At 46.6% G+C, this 23,073-nt stretch overlaps 1 protein-coding gene across 1 annotated transcript in view; it reads left to right on the top strand.

The window, feature by feature from the left end:
- The first annotated feature begins 9,458 nt into the window (after window positions 1-9,458).
- Window positions 9,459-23,073, top strand: part of LOC120998844 (carnitine O-palmitoyltransferase 1, liver isoform-like) — a 44,620-nt gene continuing 31,005 nt past the window's right edge. The window contains exon 1 of the mRNA XM_040429736.1: window positions 9,459-9,603. The gene's annotated coding sequence lies outside the window, so the exon portion shown is untranslated. The remainder of the gene's footprint in view (window positions 9,604-23,073) is intronic.

Genomic DNA, 23,073 nt, shown 5'->3' with positions numbered 1-23,073 from the left:
AGATATTTCCTGGAAGCAGGATGAATCGGGATGTGCAAATATGCATCCTTGAGGTCCAGGGTTGCCGTCACATCTCCAGGATTGAGAACGTGAACCACTGACCTGATGGTTTCCATACGGAACCTTACTTTCCTTACGTATCGATTGAAGAATCTCAAAACGATAATCATCCGGAGATCCCCTGACGCCTTGGGAACCAGAAACACTGGTGAGTAAATACATAAGCCCCGTTCCCCTGCCGGAATCTCCTCCAGAGCCCCCTTGTGGATGTAATCCTGAATGTAAGCCTCCAGAACCGACTGCCTTGTGGCCTGTGGAAGTTTGGTTCTGATGAACCTGTCCGGAGACAGAGAAAGAAGATTGATTGAGTACCCCTCTGATATGACATTCAGGACCCAGGGATCCGAAATCTCTCGGATCCAGATGTCCTTGAAGTGGGAGAGTTGACCTCCGATGGGAAGATGAGGCAGGGGAGTGAGGAAGTCTTCTGGCAGGATGGCAGGAGTCACGGAAGTCATCCAAGAGCCTTGAGGAGGCCCGTAGACAGGAGGTGGATTTTTTATCCTTGGCTCCTTCACGAGAGCGCCTCGAACCTCTTCGCTGCGCTCCCCAGTCCCTCCGGGCTCTTGACTGCTGGTCAGACCTACCACCACGGTTTTGTCTGCCCCGCCCCCTAAAGGACTGTTGGGGAAGACTCTTCCCCTTTTAATCTTCCCCTTTTAATCTTATCCAACTCTGAGTCGAACAAACGGTTGGGCTCAAAGGGAAGGCTACATGGAATTGTCAGCGACCCAAGGCTTAAGCCACAAAGGCCTGCGGGCCGCTGACACCAGGATTATGGTTTTGGCCGCCAACTTCAGCTGTTGTTGCGCTGTATCAGACAGTAAAATCATCGCCAGGTCGACAGTCTTGAAAGCCGCCAGAATGTCGTCCCGAGACACCTTCTGATCCACATCCATCTGGATCTGGTTTAATCGAGACCGGAGGAAGGTAGAAACTTCTGTAGCAGCGATGGCCGTAGACGCGGAAGCTGCAGCTGCCGTATAACCTCTCCTGAGTGTGCACTCTGCTCTCCTGTCAAGGAGATCCTGCAGACTCGACCCATCGTCCGCAGGAACCAGAGTGCGCTTGGACAGTTTGGCAATCGCCATGTCCACCTTGGGAATGGAACCCCACGATTCCACCACTTTAGCCATCGGAAACATGGTTCTGAATATTTAGTTAGAATCGGACCCCTTTCGGGTTTCTTCCACTCTGTGCGCATGACAGAGAGGAGGGTCTCATCCGCTTTAAAGACAGGAAGTGCCCGACTAGCGGGACCAGAGGGCTCCCCCAGGTCAACATCATGGTCCCCCGACCTGATGGACTTAAAGGGATTCTGTCACCAGGTTTCACCCCTGTCAGCTAAACATATGCTGATGTTCAGGGCCTCCTCAGGATTCCTAATATGAGGCTTCTAAATGTGATCCGTAGCCTTATCTTGCTAACCTGTCACTCAAAGAAATAAGGTGCCCAAAGGGATGTCAAGGGATGCAAGGTGCCGGCCGCACCCACCGCCGTTCGTGCCCAGAGCCGCCTTTCCAGACTTCTGCACCGCCTCCTAATCCTCTGTGCCGCCTCTCGCTCTCCCTCCATCCTCCCTCCTCCCTCCTCTCTCCTCCCGCTGTAAGATCTCGCGCGTGCGCACAGGGCTCTGCCTGATGCGCCCGTGCGGACTTCTGAATTTGGCTTGTTTAAACGAAGTGCGCATGCGCCGGCATTTCGCTCAACCCAGGTATGACCTGCACTCTGGCGCCAGCCTCTCAGAGCCCTGTACGATATCTTACAGCAGGAGGAGGGGGGGTGGAGGGAGAAAGCGAGAGGCGGCACAGAGGATTAGGAGGCGGTGCAGAAGTCTGGAAAGGCGGCGCTGGGCACGAACGGCGGTGGGTGCGGCCGGCACCTTGCATCCCTTGACATCCACTTGGGCACCTTATTTCTTTGAGTGACAGGTTAGTAAAACCTATTTTTTAGCAAAATAAGGCTACGGATCACATTTAGAAGCCCACATTAGGAATCCTGATGAGGCCCTGAACATCAGCATATGTTTAGCTGACAGGGGTGAAACCTGGTGACAGAATCCCTTTAAGTAACTTTTGCGTCTTATCAGGAGGAAAGAAGCATGAAGTAAGCTCCTCCTCATCCGAGGAGGAGGAACTCAAGGAGACTACGGACGGTCTCTCTACTGGAGCCGAAGACTCCATAGGAGTCTGAGTAGGAAGCCTCTCATCCAGCAGGCTTATAACCCCTTTGATGGATCCATCAACATAGGTCTTTACCCACTGATACATATCCTGCATCGTAGGTTCGGTGGAAGGTTGGACCCTCGGACAGCAGCCGTCACACCTGGAGTAGGGACAGCTATCCTCCAGAAGCGCGCTACAATCATAGCACGAAAAAGGTTTCCGCTTGGAAACCGCCTTTCTGCCATTCGAATCCCGTGGAGGTTTTTTTTTTTTTCTTAAAATCAACGGAACAAGGGATTCCCAACCAGTCTCCCAAGCTGGTTCCTACCAAGCCCCAAGCTGCTTATCTTCTGCGATCTGACGAGTGCAGGTAAATTCAGCTTAGAATAACCGTTGAAAAAAGAAAAAAAAGGATAAGTAAAACATTTGTAAACAACCAATAAATGTTTCAGGAGAAAGGTAAAAGAAAAGGCAGACCGGCGGATAGCTGAAAATGAGGACAAGAAATAAGGCACCAATAAGTGGAGGAACACCAGCTTATGGGACTCTGGGAGCTAGCTTAAAAAGCATGTGCAGCCAGAGAACGACCTGGTTCACAATGTTTCCTTAAATAGGGGAGAGAGTGGGCTCAGAGCCGAGTCCCCGTCCCCGTCCCCAGAGGAGAAAACAGTAAATAAAAAGGTTTCCCCCCAGGAAGGAATACAATAAAACCTCCAACCGGAGGGAAAATCGCGAATTATATATAAAAAAAAAAAAAATCACAATAATGACGTGAAATCGCGTCGCAAGGAAAAAATTCCGGAAGTGACGTCAGATTCGGAAGATGGCAGCGCCCAGCGGCCGCACAGGAAAAGGACCGAGGACGCCGAAAAAACGCACCGCAGCGAGGCAAAGCCCGCAGATAACATGAAAAAAAGATTCCCCCCTAAGAGAGGGGGAATCACCGCCCAGTCCACCTCTCCGGAGGACAGAAAAAAACACAATGGGCTGGAGGTGATTCCCTCCTTTATAGGGGAGGTTTAAGTGTTTAATTATTACTTGGGCTCATTTAAATTCCGCCGGTCCTACCAGTCCATGGGGGGTGGTTAACCCCATCTGTGCTGCTGGTAGGACGTAAGGGAATAGAAAATATGTAAATCACAGTCAAGAGGGGACAGGTAAGAGGCGGGCTTTGCTTGATTTGAAGCAAGGAGGCCGCTGCCCCCTTGACTTTAAGCTCACAGGAAACAGAGCGCTCATGGAGATTAAAAAAGCGTTTTTCTCAAGTATGGATTATCGAATTTCTGGCTCACACACATGATCAGTTACAGACTGGGGGGCGGCTATAAAGTAATGCTGCCAGTTTTATATCACTTTTGGTTCCATTTAATTCTTGTGGAACACCTAAAGGGTTAACAATGTTTGTAAAATCAGTTTTGTATACCTTGAGGGGTGTAATTTCTAAAATGGGGTCACTTTTTAGGAGTTTATACTCTAGGGGTGAAATGTGACATGGCAGCTTAAAATTATTCCAGTGAAATCTGCTTTCCAAAAATCACATGGCGTTCCTTTCCTTCAGTGCAATGCCGTGTGCCTGTACAGCAGTTTACAACCACATATGGGGTGTTTCTGTAATCTACAGAATCAGGACAATAAATATTGAGTTTTGTTTGGCTGTTAACCCTTGCTTTGTTAGTGGCAAAAAATGGATTAAAATGGAAAATCTGGCAAAAAAGTGAAATTCTGAAATTTCATCTCTATTTTGCATTAATTCTTTTGGAACACCTAAAGGGTTAGCAAATTTAGTAAAAATCTGTTTTGAATACCTTGAGGGGTGTAGTTTCTAAAATTGGGTAGTGACTTCAGACCTGAACTGGTCCTTAAAAAGTGGTTTTTGGAAATTTTCTGAAAAATTTCAAGATTTGCTTCTAAACTTCTAAGCCTTCTAACGTCCCCCAAAAATTCAATGGCATTCACAAAATGATCCAAACATGAAGTAGACATATGGTAAATGTAAAGTAATAATTATTTTTGGGGGTATTACTATCTATTATAAAAGTAGAGAAATTAAAATTTGGAAATTTGCACATTTTTACACATTTTTTGGAAATTTGGCAATTTTTTAATAAATAAAAATACATTATTTTGACTCAATTTTACCACTGTCATGAAGTACAATATGTGACGAGAAAACAATCTCAGAATAGCCTAGATAAGTAAAAGCGTTTTAAAGTTATCACCACATAAAGTGACACATGTCAGATTTGCAAAAAATGGCCTGGTCCTTAAGGTGAAAAATGGCTGGGTCCTGAAGGGGGTTAATAAAAAGTTAAGGCTACTGGTAGTTAACTTTTCAACACTTTGCTTTTTTGAGGTATATCATGTCATGTTCTCCAGTCCTAAACATAACTGCTTTCAGACATCAGTCTGGACAGAAATAGATGTACAGAGGTTAGGGCTAGGGTTGAAAACAACAGAAGATAAGCAGGTCACCAGCATAGACACTGCTTGATATGATAACTTTCTGCATAAAAAAAAAATTAATATGGTCACCACCATTAGTCATGAAGGACTCAAGTGGAGTAAAAAAGAAAAGATACAGTAATGTATATACAGATAAGATATCACAATGAAGTAGCGTGATCTGCCAGCATCATGTTATACAGCGTGAGGAGCTGAGCAGGTATTTTTATACTGTGAAAAAATTCAGTATACTTTGTGTTTTATACATTTAAAGGGGTTGTCCGGGCTTTTACTATGGATGACCTATCCTTAGGATAGGTGTCGGACCCCCACTGATCAGCTGTATGAAGAGACGGCGCGCAGTGCACATTTGCCATCTCCCGTCGTCTCTCTTCAAGGTCACCGCTGATGTCTATGGCAAAGACCATAGACTGCAGCAGCGGACAGGAAGGGAGACGGGATGGGTACACTGCGTATTTTCAGTCTGCGCCCAATGCACATTTTTGTGGATTGCACACAGGCCCATTCATTACCCTGAGTCCGCAAAAAATGTGGACAGTAGACGGATGTCATACGCATGCTATCTGCATCTGTGCTGCAAAGTTGCAAATTATAGAACGTGTCCTATTCTTGTCCAATTGGCAGACAAAAATAGGCATTTTTCAATGTGACCCACCGATGCACATGGACCACAATGCGGATACAGTCATGTGACTGCACCCTAAATCTCTCCTTGTACTAGTCCAGTGAGTGGTCCTACTCAGTGGCTTATACAATTAATCACTCCATGCACGAGACTCCTAAAACCCGGAATAAGTAGGGATTTTAATCAATAAGTTCCAAGTTATACTGAATCTTTTTACACAGAACTATATATAAATCTCCCCTGCCGATGCTCATCTATAGGACAGCATTTTTTAGGGTGACAGGTTCCCATTAAGCTCTTTAATTATGTCTGCAGAACGATAGCACCTGGACACCACTGATTTTAAACTTTCACCAGTCCTCCACATGTGCTATTTAAGATACTGGTCCTGATATGGTCCTTCTGCACAGTAAAGGGATAGATGTCATCCCTCAGTAGGAGGAAGAGGCACCAGCCAGAAGAGTCCATTTTTCTGATGTCCTGTGCTGATTTAACATGGGAGTTTGTGACACCAGAAGTGTTGCACTGCAGCATTTCTAGGTGGGGATTGAGGGGCCTCCATATAAAGGGTTTGGGTACAATAAAATGTATGAGAGACACAGAGACTGAGCAGACGTCTGACCCTTGTCACCAAAGAGCACATCAGTGGGCTGTGTCAAAGACAGAGGGAGATTGTGAGTGCAACCCAAGACAAGGCCTTGTGTACACAGTGAGAAAGATGGGTCCTGAAGATTGAAAGCCCTCAGAGGGGTTAATTGGATGAGAGATACTGTACACTGAGCCTAGTGAGTTTGAAAGAGACTTATGTCCAAGGGCGCTAGTGTCTGCATATTGTGAATGAGGCATCTTACTAGCCCCTACCATTTTCATCTTCGTATTAAGGACTGATTTCGCTAGGGCCTGTTTAATGGTCCTGCAAGCATTCAGACTAAGGGCTCATTCACACAAAAGGGCCCTGTTCCTGTGTTGCGGACCACAAATAGCCGGCCATGTGAATCCCGTATTGTGGTGCAGACCTATTGACTTAAATGGGTCAGTGATCTGCAAAATACTGCAAAAGATAGAACATGTCCTGTTTGTTGCAGTGCGGAAGCACAGACCCGAAAGCCGACGAAAGCGCTTCTGTGGGCTTTTGCTCTGCAAAAGATAGGACATGTCTTAACTTTTGCATATCGTGGACCCATTCAAGTCAATGGGTGCGCATTCAGAAGGCACGGAGATCACTCAGCCGGTGCTCATGTATTGTGGACCCGCCGTTTGCGGTCCGCAGTAAAGGCACAGATGCCTTTAGTTTGTGTGAGCCCTTCAAGAGAGTGTGCTAAGATGGTACCTTCTTCCTGCGAGTGGAAATGGTGTGATTCGTATTCAATGCTTGAAGTGATCAAAAGGTATAAAGTGAACCTTAACTGGTTGTACATAGATTCAAGTTAAAGTAGTACAGTGTTAACCCTTCTGAAGGACTTTGGACTGTATCGACCATGCATTGGTCAGGAACTGCTCAAACTAAAATTCCTGGACATTTAGTCTGGGCAGTATACACACTGTATGGAAACAACTGTAGGTGGTCAAGAGGAAATTCATGGGAAATGTAGTGGTCTAGAGTTTGTCAGGACCCTCAGAATAGCCAGGACATCAAAATCTAAGAGGCTGCTGCAACTCTGCATGCAGAGGTAGGTAGTAACCTCCATTAGATAGCGGCACTGAAGGTTCAAAAAGACTATCAGCCATCTTGAGCACAACCTGCCAAAGTTGAGAATTTGTGGTGTGGTGCACCTTACTCAAAGTTCCAGCAAGAGAGGGCTTGTGTTCCTGCAACTGTTCCACCGTTCCTCTGTTCAAGATTATTTACCCATTAAGCACAAAGAGGTATCTCCTTTTCCCATGAAGCAGTGCCACTAAGTGTCCATACCCAGATGGACTCCTGAACTTTTGCACTTCATTAGTCCACCAGGACCTGTGTGCTTCTGCTACTTGTACACCTCCTATACCTATGACTGTAGAAGCTAATAGCAGGAGGCAAGTGGTATTTAAATTATACAAAGTGCACACCCTTTGGATTATATGCCAGGCTCTAGCAAGGTTTAGCCAGCAAAAATAAAATGGAAGGCAAATAGTGATATGAGTAAAATGTGGACACCTTTATTGTCACAGAAGCAACCTTCCTTTATCATTGTTGGTGGTGCAATGTATGTGTAATTTACATAGTAACTTTAAATCTACATAGCACTTAAAGAAATCTATCTGCCCATCAGAGGGAGTACAACTTTATACAAAGTGCCTGGAGCAGTGCATAGCTATTAAGAGTGTAGAGGTTGCAGTCACATGTGAGCCCTTCTGCATGAAGATACCCAAAGAGTCTCCTGCCATATAAGAGGACAGAAGTACTAGAAATAGCATGCAATGACTGGTATAGTCAGGGATGTTGCCAGGGCCCCGAACATCATGACCGCCAGCACATTCAATTGTACCTCTGTCCTCAGGATGGCGATACAGTTGAATATTGAGGAGGAGCACAGGAACCAATGGCTGCCTACCCTGCTGTAAGTCGCTCCTATCAGCTAGGGGGCCACTAGGCCTGAAGCCTATTAAAGGACGCAAAATTGGAACAGGCTGCGCAATGACATGACTGCGACCGTCTTCTCTGGGAAGCAGGCAGCTCAGGCCAAAGGCCGGAGGAGGCCTGTGGCATGCATTGCAGACAGTGGCTGGGAACGAGAGTGAGACATTTGATTTTTTTGTTTTATTTGTCACATGGAATTGAAATCCGGGGCATTATAACTGCAGGGGCACTACGGGGGGCATGGGCATTATAAGTATCAGGGCACTATGGGGGGGCAAGGGCATTAAAAGTACTGGGGTACTACTGGGGGCAGGGAGGCCTTATTAATACAAGGGGAACTATAGAGAGGCCTTATTACTAGTAGGTGTGATATGGAATGCCCTACTACTAACAAGGACACTCTTGCACTATTACTAATAAGGGCACTCTAGGAGAGAATTATTGCTATTGGTGGGACTTTTATATTAATATGGGGGAACCATCTGTATGGCATAGTATTTGGGGGCACTGACAAACACAGCAGGATAACATAGTTGGGGCACCAGGGTGGAGAGCAGTGATGGTCAGTTCGCAGTGTTCGCCAATGAACACATGCGGGCTGCCATCTTGACTCACCCGTCCGTGGATGCACAGGTAAGCCCTTACCTGTGCCTGTGCCGGTCTGAAATCAAATGCGGTCACCGGGAGCAGGCAGTTCCGAGAACAGCCGCCGGGGGCCTTCATCGGGCTGTTCTCGGAACTGCCTGCTCCCGGTGACTGCATTTGATTTCAGACTGGCTACCGCCACAGGCACAGGTAAAGGGCTTACCTGTGCATCGCTGGACGGGTGAGTCAAGATGGCAGCCCGCATGTGTTCGTTGGCGAACACTGCGAACTGACCATCACTGGTGGAGAGGATAATAAAAAAGTGAGGAACCTTAGACGTCTGTGTGGCAAACTCTGCAAAGACGAGACATGGCTGAAAAAAGTTGTCTTAAGTAAATGGGGAAAGATGAGGAAAGTGTACATCAGAGGATACGTCACCTGTGAGGCACTACAGTATATGTAAGTGGTATTTAATGCTGTATAGTCCTGTATGTTTGTTAGAGTCCATCCAACAAGTACAATATGTCTTTAGGGCTAGGGTGTGTGTGGGGAGGGGGGTTGCTTAGAGAATTTGGCACATATGTATGAGGACTTGGGCACTGAATGTTTTGAGACCCTTGCAACCTCCTGCTACGGCCCTGGGTCAGATTTGATTTGGGGCCCAGAAACCTCAAGATACTTGTCTGACCAGCAGGTCCGTGACCCATCTCTTCTCAAACAAATAATTCACCCTACACTGGATTTTCCCTTTAGTGTACTCTTTACTTTAAGATGATAAGACTCATAAAAGTCACAAGGGCAAAAGTTAAACTGTCCCAGTGACTGTATGCTTAGAATTCCCAGTTACATGTGGTAGAAGAGTAACCAAACACCACGTTTCCATCAGTTGCTTGCATGCCCTGCCTTCCAGCCACTCCTATTTAACATACCCACTGTCTCTGCTTCAATCATATCTGCTTTTCACATGTCACAGTTGTAAAGTGAAGATCTGAGGCGTTGACTTTATTAACGCTAACAGGTCAAACCTGTTTGGTGGAGCTCACTTTGTTAGACCTATCACAGAGTAAACGGAGTTAGACTGTGGATCTTCTATCGGCTCCCCACACTTTCTTTCATTTCCTTGGAAGAACTGTCAAAATACTAAGGTAAGAAGGGAAAGGGTGAGAAGACAGAGATAAATAGGACCTAGATATTGGCCGTGAGATAAGTGTCGTAGATAGCAGGTAATAGAGAAAGGATTTCAAATCTGATCTGTAGACACGTGCTACTGTTCCTGATATCATGGTGAAGGCATTTACAAATAATCTTTATATTTGGTATATTGACGGTTATCATAGGACCTTCAGGAAATGCAGCAGCATATAAGCGTCTGGTTTTATTTTGTTGCTTCTAAAATGTATTGCTTCATCAGCTATAAAACATTCCCTGTGCACAGAGACTAAAGTCACAAGATGATCGCCACAGGGGCAAAACTCTACAGGGTTGTAAGCTGAGGGGGTGCGGTGGGGTTTCCTGAGAGCTAGGGCCCAGTAGAAGCACCAACAAGCCGCTCTGCCTTGTCCAAGGTAGTCTGATACAGGGCTACGACAAAGAACTAGAGCTTTGCCCCTCATTACTGAAAGCCTATCCACACGACCTAGGTTAGTCAGCTAATTAGGCTGTGTTCACTTATGTCACTTGTGTCCGACCAGTTGTTGTATGCCTTAGCTGGGCACATCTGATACATATTGTGCACCAGTCCAGGAACCACAGGCAGACAGAAAAACGCTGCATGCTGCTTTTATTTATCTAGCAAAAAGAGACATCAGGTGTTACAATACGCTGGATACCAGAAGCGATTCCATAGAAAACAGTGGCCCAGATTTACTAATCCTACAGCTGGTGCACACGTAGGCTGTCTAGACCTGCACCAGATTCATCACAGGATGGAGAATTAATGAGATACACACATTTGTCTAACTCTATATCAGATATTGAATCAGAATTGTACACCAGACTTGTGGTGCAATATTGCAGCAAAATGGCACGTTTTGGCCGTACCCCCTTTCCCACAAATCACCCCTTTATGCGGAGCCGTGTCCCTTTTTCGAGTTAGAAGAAACCCTAGTTGTGAGAAATTTGTGCCACTTTTTAGACAGATTTTAGGCGCAGATACAGTAGTAGAACTGAGCCAAAAAGATCAGTCCTGGCATCAGCAGTAGATAAATGGCAATCAGCCCTTATAAGCAATACCAGCTACTAATATCATCCACTCCTATAGAAGTAAGGCTCCATTCACACGTCCGTAATAATGGGTCTGCAATTTGCGGAACGGGTGCGGACCCATTCATTCTCTATGGGGACGGAATGGATGTGGAGAGCACACTATCTGCTCTCTGCATCCGCATTTCTGGAGCGCGCCGCCTATCTTACGGTCCTTGGCTACGGAAAAAATAGAACATGTCCTATTCTTGTCCGCAATTGCGGACAAGAATAGGCATTTCTATGGGGGCACCGGCCGGGTGTATTGCGGATCCGCAATGCACTACGGACGTGTGAATGGACCCTAAAGGTTCTTGAACCTGGAAATATGTGCTCATGGTAAATCAGGTCAAATATAAGCATATAATTGGATACTTGTCAATACATATCCCAATGGGCGGGAGGAGTAGGAGGAAATCTTTACATGATATCTCAGTCTGTGAATGCTGTGCACTTTTTCTGTGTCACAGGTCAAAATTCCTGTTACTACAAGCGAAAGTGTCACCAGGTACTAGGTGTGTACAGTGCTGACTCGTGACACCTTTACTGCATAGTGTACATTTACAGGTTTGTCCTCTAGTCATGACACGCCAATCATTAACAGCAAATATGTAAAGAAAATGGAGGCTATTGTGTGCATTGCTAAGCAACAAGACCACGTACTGACACAGCATGCAAGTGCACAGGTCCTGTCTCCTAGGAATGTAATATGCAAAATACAGGATTTTTGTATTCTACTTGTATTAGTCTTTGTGTATTTTACTTTGTTTAAATTAGAGATGAGCAAAATTTGTTTTGTGTCCGATATGTAGAATTTTTTTTAAATTTTGATTTGTGGCCAAATTGATCCTACACGAATCTGAAAGGTCTCCTAAGAGTCAGATTTTCTTCTAGTTTGTCATTCTCTTTTGTTTCAATTTTGTTTTCTGAATTTTTCTCCCCTCCCCCACTCTTCAAGCTGTTTATTGCAATGACCGCAATGGCAAAAATTGTTATAGTGACACTGACATATAGGTATATATATATATAGCTAAGGGAAAGACACAGCTGAAGGTGTTAACAAACAGCCTGTTTAAAAACACACTGCGCTGTCATGCGTCATGCTTTTTCATATTCAAAACCTTCCAAAAATTGTCCCATATCGGGGGCAGATGGTGTTTAAACACACACACAGTGTTATGGGAAAAAAGCAGTTGCTGCAAGCATCCAAAACGTATGCCGCAATGGGGGTAGATCACAGCCCTTGTTTATGCACACACATTAAAGAGGATGTGCAGCCAGTACATACTGATGCCCTATCCTCAGTATAGGGCGGCCATCAATATCTGATCGGTGAGGGTCAGACTCCCGACACCCCTGCCGATCAGCTGCTTCCTCTTCAGGATTACATTGCGCATTGTCTCACTTGAGGGGTGGGGCAGTGTAATTACAAGTGTTCATCTCATTCAAGTGAATGGAACAAGCACTTGTAATTACACTGTGTCACTGTGACTTCCAAGACGATGCACAGTGTAATCTTGAAGAGGAAGTAGCGCTCATATGAGCGCTGCCTCCTCTTCAAACTGATCGACGGAGGTGCCAGGAGTCGGACCCCCACCAATCGGATATTGATTACCTATCCTGAGGATAGGTCATCAGTATGTACTCACTGCACAACCTCTTTAAAGGGGTATTCCCATCTCATTGATCCTATTTTAATTTGTTCTAGAAGTGCCTGTGAGCATTTTTGTAATTACGTTCCTTTAGCAAATCCCTACCTATCTTGGAAAAAATATTCCAATCCTACCCCACTGTTGTCTTCTGGTATCCACTAGATATGGCCACCGCTTGTGTGCCGCATCAGTGGGCCGCGCTTGCGTAGAACATATTTGCTTCCCCCGGCCGGGCTGCACATCGCTGTCTTGAACGTGCACACCGCCGCGCATGCGCCATGGTGACTTCTTCCTGGCCGAGTATAGTACAGAGACGCGTATGCTCTCTATGCAGCGCAGCTCTGTACTATACTTGGCCAGGAAGAAACTCACCATTGCGGCGGCGTGCGCGTTCGCGGCTCTGTACTATACTGGCCAGGAAGAAGTCACCATGGCGCATGCGCGGCGGCGTGCACGTTCAAGAAAGCGATGCGCGGCCTGTCCGGGACAAGCCTTAAATTAAGCTCACTAAGCCCTCCCAGCCTCACAAGCCGGAAACCAGTAAGTGAACAGCGCAGCTCGCAGCAGGTAAGTATGAAATTGCTAGATGGGACAACCCCTTTAATGTGAGAAGAAACCATGGCTTGTTCTACACAACACAACTGTTAATTGTCAAAAGAAACAGTGGCTTGTTCTGAAGTTGGACAAGCCTGGAAAATTCTCCTTTTTATTTGGGAGCAGCGGTGTGGATGCAGAAAGGGTAAGGTGCAGGGGTAATAGTGGCAGCAATAGTAGCACCAGCTGTGTTGGAGTAGTAGTAGTGGCATCTATTTAGGGGTAATGCCAGAACCAGTAAGGGGAGGCAGCAGCAGCCATATGGTACGGAACATGATGGCAGGTAGGCAGACGGCAACTTATCCAAAAATCACAGACAGCCAACATTTTTTACAGACAAATTGGAAAACTATAATGAATGATAATACATGACTATAGCACAATATACTGATAATAACTAATTACCAGCATTTACTGTGAGCTGGAAAATAATGATAATTACATCCGAAATAATCTAGTCAAGTACCACCAGCCTCAAAAAAATTATGCAAACCTCTATTTTTTTTTCACAGACAGAGGAAAAGGGTTGCCTGTTTTTACAGACTGTCCAGAAATGTATGGACAGTTGGCAACCCTGGACGGCAGCAGTGGTGTGATGGGGCCTGCAATAAATAGCCACTGTCAGCAACGGCAGATCTATTCATCGGTCTCACCCAGAGGTGTGCGAAAATCCTCACGCATCCATGCCTCATTCTTTTTGACAAAAGTGATGTTTTTTACACTGGCAGAGGACAACTTTGTCTGTTTAGGTGTGAGCACACCACCTGCTGCACTGAAAACCCTCTCTGAGATGACAATAAAGGCTAAGGCTACTTTCACACTCGCGTTTGCTGCGGATCCGTCATGGATCTGCACAGACGGATCCGTTCAGATAATACAACTGTCTGCATCCGTTCAGAACGGATCCGTTTGTATTATCTTTAACATAGCCAAGACGGATCCATTTTGAACACCAATGAAAGTCGATGAAGGAAGGATCCGTTTTCTATTGTGTCATAGAAAAGGGATCTGTCCCCATTGACTTACATTGTGTGTCAGAACGGATCTGTTTGCCTCAGTTTCGTCAGACAGACACCAAAATGCTGCAAGCAGGAAAGTGGAATGGAGACGGAACGAAGGCAAACTGATGCATTCTGAGCGGAACCTTTTCCTTTAAGAATGCATTAGGGCAAAACGGATCCGTTTTGGACCGTTTGTGACATCCCTGAACAGATCTCACAAACGGAAAGCCAAAACGCCAGTGTGAAAGTCGCCTTAACAAGACAGTACAGAGAAAGCAAACTGAGCCTGTTCCGGCCCCTGTTCCAGTCTGCCTGCCTAGAAGCCCATGGGGTCAGAGAACACAATATGTGCCGAAGAAAGGCCACAGTCCAGGTAGGACTGAACCTGGTTGTTCTGGCAGTCTGTCTCTGCTGACTTCAGTCAGCCTGGCACATGACAAAACTGCTCCATCATGTTCATGAGACTGAACTGGCTGCTGCAGCTTCTGTTCCTTGTGGTAGCAGAGACGGTGGGTGACTTGGGGGGGTGGAGAGGACCTCCTGGTCAGACACACAGGCGGCAGTCTTCTGCTCAGCGAAAGTTGCAGAAAGCTGAATACACCAATGCAGACATCCCAACCTGCAAAAACTCATTTCAGGGAGGTGCACTTCTCATTTCAGGGAGGTGCACTTCTCATTTCAGGGAGGTGCACTTCTCATTTCAGGGAGGTTTTCTTTTTTTTTCTTTCATGAACTTTTTATTACATTTCCCAGACATATGCAGTATCTGCACACTTTGCTCTATGGTGTGGAGGACTGGGCTCATTACCCTGCCCCAAATTATCATATTTATGTATATGATTAAAGGGATTCTGTCACCACCTATAAGCCCTGTGAGCTAAACATATGCTCATGTCCAGGGTAGCATTCTGATTTCTAAGGTGGCCTTATAAAAGCTATTTGTGGCTTTATTCTGCGGAAAAACAGGTTTTACTAACCTGTCAATCATTGAATTAAGGTGCCCAAGCAGGGGAGGTCTGTGGATGCATGGTGCCCGGCCGCACGCATCGCCGTTCGTTCCCAGCGCCGCCTTCTACTCCTCAGTGCCGCCTCTCCCTCCCTCCCCCTCCTCCCGCTTCGAGATCCCGCGCGTGCGCACAGGCTCAGCCTGATGCGCCGTTGCGGACTGCTGGCATTGGCTTCTTCTTGCACTGTGTGCACGCGCCGAGAAGGGGACACTGCTACAGGTTGCCGGAAAGGTTTACTGCGAGTAAACTAGAGATGGGAAGTTCGGATCTTTCACATGAATCGGTTCATTTGAATCAGTTCATTCAAATGAACCGGTTCATGAATCAAATCTTCGGTTCATTCGCTGAGCTGAGAAGAAGCAAGTGAACCGAAGCTTAGGTTGCGCAATGCGCATGCGCGGATGCTTGGATTCACTTGCTGACTCGCTGAGTCGGCTCTTGTTCTGAGTCCGGAAGTTTATTCTTTAAAATCCTGTGTGTAATTATCTACCCCACTGTAGGAAAAAAACAAGCATCCAGGGGGTGTGAATTTAACACTGGGGTAAATAATATAATTAAAATGGAGGGTTAAATGTGTAAATGTATTTAAAAAAAATACATCTCTCTCAATAGTTCTATAGCTACTGAATGAGACAGAAGAAGGGATGCCTTTAACATATATATCTCCTTGAGAAGTCAATTTGACCCTAAAGGGTTAATTCAACCAGTAATCTAAACTCTGTCCTGTCACTTCTCTTATCTCTCTGCTATCAGTGAACCTTTCCGGGATATATTGTTTCACATCAGGGAGCCGCTAACTAATAGCGGGAGACTCCCTGAACGGCCGGGAGACTTGAGATCCCTGCCAATGTATCCTGGTAATAAAGTAATTTGGCCTCCCTTTTGGCATCAGAAAAACATTCCTCCATTTTACTTTGATAGTGAGGGTTTAAAGCGAACCTTTCACCTGGATTTCACTTAATAAACTATCAAAAGTACCTTATAGATCATCCTCATTGTGTTAGCACACGGTCTTGTCCCGCTTTTCTGTCATGTATATGCATGGAAAAATCGCTTTATAAAGTACTCTTCTCCAGCTCCACAAGTCACGTTAGATGTCAAGGGGGTAGCCCTTCCCTCACTCCAGGCTGTAACTCCCCTGCCCTAACCCCGCCTCTATGCAGTCTAATTGACACCCGGCTCAGTCGCCGGGACCGCGCTTGTACAGGCGGCGCATGCGCCGTCGGACTCAAGCGCTATCCTGTAACTGAATCGCGCGTGAGAAAGAGAAGACAGGCAGGCATCGGGGACGGCGCATGCGCGATTCAGTTACAGGATAGCACTTGAGTTTATTAAGTGAAATCCAGGTGAAAGGTTCGCTTTAAAAGCATGGCTATCCAGTCAGATTGCTCAATGCTACCGATATGCCATGTCAGTACGTAAGCATTAAGTATACAGCTTGTCATGCTCGCCAGCGTGCCCGAGGCCCAATTCTTTCTGGCTCTGCCCCCGACGGTTGGTCATCATAGCTGGTGTCATCATCATCAACCACCTGCTCCTCCTCCGCCACTGACTCCTCCTCGTCCAGGGGTAGCTCCTCCTCCTCCTGCAATTCCTCCTTCATGGGACTTTGTCCATATGGGTCCCCAACAGCTACAGGGTGGCCAGCAAGGTGCTCTGCGATAAATATAAGGGAGATGACATTGTTTATGCCACAGTTGTCTCTACTGACAAATCTGGTGGCATCTTCAAAGGTCCCCTGAGTACAGGACAAGGGTCTCTGATGAGCTGCCATTGTGTGACCTGCTGAGGTGGTCTGGTGCAAGACGAAACCATTCACCACTTTATGCTGCTTGTACAGACGCTCCAGCATATGCAAGGTGGAATTCTAGCGAGTTGGAGTTGCAGATAAAGCGGTGCAAGTCAGGTAGCATGAGCGGACTAGCCCTAGACACTGAAGGGAAATATCCCTGTGGGCCAATGCCTAGCAGGGTCGCCCAGCCCTCCTCACGGGCCCCGGCAGGATGCATAATCTAATTCTCTCCTATGCACCTGGCCAGCACCCACAGGGGCCTTCCTGTCTTCAACTATATCGCCATCCTCAGGACAGCGATACAGTTGAATATTGTGGCGCAGGCAGCAGTATTTTGCGCTGCACTGTGGTATTTGTCTCTGCTGGGGTGGTCTTTCTGTACTACCGTATTGCTGGCCCCTCATACTTTTGCTGAAGCTGCTGACTTGTGCTACCGCACCTTTTGTCAATTTGGACTCACCCGCAACATGGGGTTACTTTTAGAACACGGAGCAACATCCATTTTATTTTGCAGACCCATTGAAATGAATGGATCCGCAAAAAAAAAAAAAAAGGAGCGGACACGGAAAGAAAATACGTTCGGATGCATGAGCCCTTAGGCCTCATGCACACGGACGTTGTTTTGGTCCGCATCCGAGCCGCAGTTTTTGCGGCTCGGATGTGGACCCATTCACTTCAATGGGTCCGCAAAAGATGCGGACAGAACTCCGTGTGCTGTCCGCATCCGTTGCTCCGTTCCGTAGCCCCGCAAAAAGAATATAACCTGTCCTATTCTTGTCCGTTTTGCGGACAAGAATAGGCAGTTATATCAATGGCTGTCCGTGCTGTTCCGCAAATTGCGGAACACACACGGACGCCATCAGTGTTTTGCGGATCCGCAATTTGGGTACCACAAAACACACAATGGTCGAGTGCATGTAGCCTTAGGCTCCATTCACACGTCCGCAAAATGGGTCCGCATCCTTTCCGCAATTTTGCGGAATGGGTGCGGACCCATTCATTCTCTATGGGGACGGAATGGATGCGGACAGCACACAGTGTGCTGTCTGCAGCCGCAATTGCGGAGCGCGGCCCCGATTTTGGGTCCGCAGCTCCGCAAAAAGATAGAGCATGTCCTATTCTTGTCCGCAGCTTGCGGACAAGAATAGGCATTTCAATGGGGGTGCCGGGCTGGTGTGTTGCGGGTCCGCAACACACCACGGACGTGTGAATTATGCTGTACGATCCTGTCAGAGGAGGGAGGTCAGGACCTCTCACTGTCACGCTGCGAGTCCTTCGTATTTAAGGTGTCTGGCCTCACACATTTTTTGCTTTTTTCCTCCAGGTGTACATATTCCTATTTAGTGTGGGGCTACAATAATATATATATATATATATATATATATATATATATATGCAACTTGCGACTATTTCAGAGAGAAATTTGACTGTAAAAACAGTCAAGTCACACGACTTACATTAAAGTCAATGGAGTAAAAGTCGTGAGTGACTTGCAACCTGGGACACAAAATCCACCAGGTCGTGTCATACTGACATTTAGGGGCCATATTGTACCCCAGTTTTACTTATGTTCCATTTTACACTATGGGCTCAGCTCCAGGGCCTTCTTCACCACACATTCCCACCCCCTTCTTATCTGGGTAGGACAATCACGTGACGTCACCAAAGGCATGTCAAGTAATTGCAACGTAAATATAGGTGGAGCAGCTTATCTGCACGGTCACACCTCACCTCGCATGCCCCTATTATTCTTCATGCCCCCTCCCCTCATATCAGCCCACATCTATTGCTATTATATTGCCATTGTTGCTACTTCGCTTTTATCGCTATCATTTACAACAGCGCGCGCCGGTGACGTCACGCTCTAGTTCGCCCATGCGCCTTACCCTCCCGCTCGCGTCGCTTCCTTCCACCTGGAACTGCGCCTGCGCGATCCCATCGGCGGTAATCAAGACCTTCAGGCTCATGCGCTGTCCCGTATGGTGAGTTCTGCGATGCAAGTGCCCGGTACCGTTCGTTACCGGCGTCAGAAAGCAAAGTAACTGCAGCGGTTGTTGTTGTAGTCCTTGATCGGCAGGAAGTGGAGATGATGGGGAATTAGCGGCATTTTGCTTTTAATGAATAAGTGACGAGCTGATGTGACGTCATAGCCTTATAAGATGTTATCAAAGATGAGGGTGACAAGTGACACCCCTTTTACTGATCAAATAAATTATTTCAGCCCTTTCCTATGTCTGCTGCATCACACATGGATAGTGTAACCAATAATTGGCGCGTAGTCCTATGGCCAACAGGGTCACGCGTTAGTCACCTTGCAGCAGTTTTTTAGAACAGTCGTTGTCATGGGATGCACGTGCCAGTGACAAATGGCAGATTATTGTTTTTTTTGTTTTTTTTGCAAAACTTGATAAATATGATGCGACCGTCTATAAATGCCCCACCAACGTATTGAGGCAGATGATTTTTTGGGGTGCCTACACTGGGGGTATGTAACACATTGATACCTTGTCTTTTGTTTCTATGGTGACATAAAAATTGAAATAATTATTTTATTTTTTTCTACTCACTGCGTTCTAGACCCAGTCGAGCAATGTAGAGATTTAGTGGACTGACTATGGTAGCGGCTAGAATGGTTTCCTTGAACATCGTGAGGATTGTGTATCTGCTGCATGAAGATATTAAAACGCTGCTGTAATTGAGGGGTGAATTTTTACCTCTTTGTAGGCATTAAAGGGGTTGTCCGGGATTTAGGACTTTGTCTGTCTTGTACTAATGGAACATACACATAACATACATCCATGTCCTACCTTTTCCACATGTTTCTGAAGCCCCGTTTTCTTCTAGGAAATTCTTCGCCGGAAGTGTTGTTTTCTTAGACTCGGTGACGTACCAGGTCCCTTGCAGGAGCGCTGAAGCCTCTTCTTCCGGCTGCTCAGGGAGCCCGGTGACGTCACCGGCACTGATGGGTGGACTTTAGCGCTTCTCAAGCCAGTAAAACGGCTAGGGCAGCGCTTAAGCCCGCCCATCAGAACCTGCGACGTCACCGAACACACTGTCGGGAGGAAGCCTTCTCCCGGCAGTGTGTTACTGTAAACAAAAGAGCCTTTTAGCGCAGCACGAAGGAGAGCATCGGAGCATGAACTGCTCCGATGCTCAAGTCAGGGGGGCTGCTGGGGTGAAAATGGGGGTATGTCAGCTCTGAACCTGGACAACCCCTTTAAAGCCATGTGCATGGGACCAGTAGGCGCTCCAACTAGAGGTGTAACTTGAAGTCGCTAGGCCTCAGCAATATCTGTAACGTGGTCTCCACCTACCGTGTATAATACTGGTTGTCTTCCTTTCTGGTAAAAGAACTTCTGTGCTCCCTTAGGTGCCAGCACCCACTACTTCTTCACAACTATAGCTGCACCCCTGTTACCGGCATATTATTGCTTCCTGATTCATTTTCTGACGATGGCTGAAGGGTGTGTCCTGTCAGGACATAAATTCAGAATGAAAAATTTGTGACAATTCCAGAGCACCGTGCGGTTTGCTGCAAATTATATCAGTGCATTTACTACGTTCGCCTCGCCACGCCACGCCACTTTTAGACGTTAGACCCCGTTTTGTGACCCATGCAGCAATTTTTGTCACACAGGTGCGTTTACATCTTTGCCACTTGGGAGGGGCGTGGCGCAGGCCGGGACTTCAGCCTTGACAAATGTACTATTTTTTACATCTGCAAAACAGGCGTAAAAGAGGGGTGAAGGCTACTTCAGTCAGGTTCTGGAGTATTTTTTAACTCCAGCTGCACGGCTGCTCATGGTGTGTCTAATTTATGACAAGGCGCACGCCTCTTCAGTAAATAGCGGAGTCCTCTGGCAGCACAGGAGTTGAGGAACAAAGTCTAGTCTTTGTAAATGACCCTCACTGACTTCAAAAATTCCCCTTATGATAAGTTAATGAATTCCCACATAGAGATCTGTGCTGTTTAGAAAAGATTTCCCTGCTTTCTCCTGACAGGATCCGATAACGGTCCTGGAACTGATGATACGACTATCTTACGGCACCGATTAACGTTATTTGATGCAGCCTTCTTAAGACCCATTGGGGGAGATTTGTCAAAACTGGTGTAAAGGCAAACTGGCTTAGTTACCATAGCAACCAGATTCCAACAGGTGGCGCGTTACTTCTCTTCATATAGGTGACCGGCAGGATGACCTATCCTGAGTATGGTTCCGCACCTATCTCTGGGACCGCACCTATCTAGAAAACGGCTCCCCCCTCCTCAAGTGAAGGAGAACACACTGTGCATGCGCAGCATGCTCTCAGTTCTTCACTATGGATATTCAGAAAATATTTGAGCGAGCAGACGTTTTACCCGCATCTGACAGAGAGGGCATATTATGTCAATATTAAGTTCTCATCCGCCTTTCACAACAGCCTTAGGGTCCATTCACACTACCGTATGTATTTTGCTGTCCGCAAAACGTCTGGATGATGTCCATGTGACACTTGTGTTGTAAACGTTTTTTTTCCTTGACCCTTTATAACAATGCCTATTTCTGTCTGCTAAAAAAATGAACACGGTCGTGTAGACTGAACTTCCTCCGTCTAACAGCCATTAACAACACTGAAAAAAAAATACTCCCCTCACCACAGACACATGTAGTAACACTTGCTGCTCACTGGAGGCAGCAGGACCTGACGCTCCCAGTGTGATCATGTGACCTCACAATGCTGGGAGCATCAGGTCCTGCTGCCTCCGTGCAGAGCAACAGCAAGTGTTCCTACATGTGTCTGTGGTGAAGGGAGTATTTATTTTTTCTAACTTAGGGCCCTTTCACACTTGCGTTCTTTTCTTCCGGCATAGAGTTCCGTCGTCGGGGCTCTATGCCGGAAGAATCCTGATCAGTTTTATCCTAATGCATTCTGAATGGAGAGAAATCCGTTCAGGATGCATCAGGATGTCTTCAGTTCCGGACTGGAACGTTTTTTGGCCGGAGAAAATACCGCAGCATGCTGCGCTTTTTGCTCCGGCCAAAAATCCTGAACACTTGCCGCAAGGCCGGATCTGGAATTAATGCCCATTGAAAGGCATTAATCCGGATCCGGCCTTAAGCTAAACGTCGTTTCGGCGCATTGCCGGATCCGACGTTTAGCTTTTTCTGAATGGTTACCATGGCTGCCAGGATGCTAAAGTCCTGGTTGCCATGGTAAAGTGTAGTGGGGAGCGGGGGAGCAGCATACTTACCGTCCGTGCGGCTCCCCGGGTGCTCCAGAGTGACGTCAGGGCGCCCCGCGCGCATGGATGACGTGATCACATGGACACGTCATCCATGCGCATGGGGCGCTCTGACGTCATTCTGGAGTGCCCCGGGAGCCGCACGGACTGTAAGTATACTGCTCCCCCGCTCCCCACTACTACTATGGCAGCCAGGACTTTAATAGCGTCCTGGGTGCCATAGTAACACTGAACGCATTTTGAAGACGGATCCGTCTTCAAATGCTTTCAGTTCACTTGCGTTTTTCCGGATCCGGCGGGCACCTCCGGCAAATGGAGTACACGCCGGATCCGGACAACGCAAGTGTGAAAGAGCCCTTATTGGCATTATTGTGGGTAGGGGGGCATTATATCTATGGGGTCTATTAGGACTACAAGGGGCACTATGCTGGCATTTTTTTTTTATACTGGGGCACTGTGGTGGCATTTTTAGGCTACTTTCATATCTGCGTTTTCCCTTTCTGCTATTGAGATCCGTCATAGCATTTTAATACCAGAGGAAAACGCTTCAGTTTTGTCCCCATTCATTTTCAATGGGGACAAAACGTAACTGTAGGGAACGGAATGCGCCAGAATGCATTCCGTTACAATTCATTACGTTCCCATGACACACACAAAAGCGCAGCAAGCAGCATTTGTGAGTGCGTCCTGGGAATGCGGAGAATCTGTCATGACAATGTAAGTCAATGGAGACAGATCCGTTTTCAGTGACACAAACGAAAACGGATCCATCACCTATTGACTTACAATGGTTTTAGAGATGGATCCATCATGTTAATTTTAGAGCTAATACAACGGGATCCGTTCATAACGGATGCAGACGGTTGTATTAACATGACGAAAGTGAAAGTAGCCTTATACTGGGGGCCATAATTTAGACTGAAGGCATTATGAGGGCACAATATATACTGAGGGCACTGTACAGGGCAGAATATATACTGAGGGCACTGTACAGGGCAGAATATATACTGAGGGCACTGTACAGGGCAGAATATATACTGAGGGCACTGTATGGCTTGGGGTTTAAAAAAAGGCAATTAAATTCATCTGTTTTTAAAGGATGTT

This window comes from Bufo bufo, chromosome 1 (assembly GCF_905171765.1).
Source record: "Bufo bufo chromosome 1, aBufBuf1.1, whole genome shotgun sequence".
NCBI lineage: Eukaryota > Metazoa > Chordata > Amphibia > Anura > Bufonidae > Bufo > Bufo bufo.
The sequence above is the reverse complement of the archived record's forward strand: the minus strand, read 5'-3'. Positions and strand labels throughout refer to the sequence as shown.